General features: G+C 43.1%; 1 protein-coding gene across 3 annotated transcripts in view; it reads left to right on the top strand.

Moving 5' to 3' along the window:
• Positions 1–701, top strand: part of LOC106880646 (centromere protein L) — a 25,959-nt gene that overhangs the window by 2,386 nt on the left and 22,872 nt on the right. The gene's annotated exons all lie outside the window — the stretch shown is intronic.

The raw sequence follows: 701 nt of genomic DNA, 5'->3' as shown, positions 1-701 counted from the left end.
ATCACCCTCTCTCTCTCTCTCTCTCTCTCTCTATATATATATATATATATATATATATATATACTGGGTGCGATGGGTAAATTGTCGCCATTTTATATTTTTGATTTTGTCAACTACACAGCATAGTAGGGTCTGTGAGGAAAACACCACCATGACGCAATTCACTCTGCAAGAAATTTGGAAATGACATGCAGTGCTGTTTGGCATTCATACCGGAAAATCCAAAATGAACAAAGGGCAAACACAGAGCAACTGTTGGCTTGCTGTATCTCCAAAACATGTACCAAGAGTGATAAAAATCAAGCATCCAGTCAACATCATGGTGTTTGGAGTGATCACTAGTGATGGTGAAGTTATGCCTCAATTCACCTTCCCACACGCCCTCAGACTCAACACAGAGGCCTACATCAAGTGCCTAGAGGAGGTAGTGCTGCCCTGGGTCAAGAGGGTGGCTGCTGGAAGACCTTATGTCTGGCAACAGGACTCTGCACCATGGCACACAAGCAGGAGAACCCAGTCATGGCTGTTAGACAATTTCTGCGAGCACATCACCTTTAACATCTGGCTACCTAACTCCCTAGACTGCAACCCCCTTGATTATTATGTGTGGCACACTGTTGAGTGAGAGACCAACAACATTTCTTGTAATACCAAAGATGAACTGAAGGCAAAGATTATGGCAATATTCACCAACTTAAACA

This window comes from Octopus bimaculoides, chromosome 3, assembly GCF_001194135.2.
Source record: "Octopus bimaculoides isolate UCB-OBI-ISO-001 chromosome 3, ASM119413v2, whole genome shotgun sequence".
Lineage (NCBI taxonomy): Eukaryota > Metazoa > Mollusca > Cephalopoda > Octopoda > Octopodidae > Octopus > Octopus bimaculoides.
The sequence above is the reverse complement of the archived record's forward strand: the minus strand, read 5'-3'. Positions and strand labels throughout refer to the sequence as shown.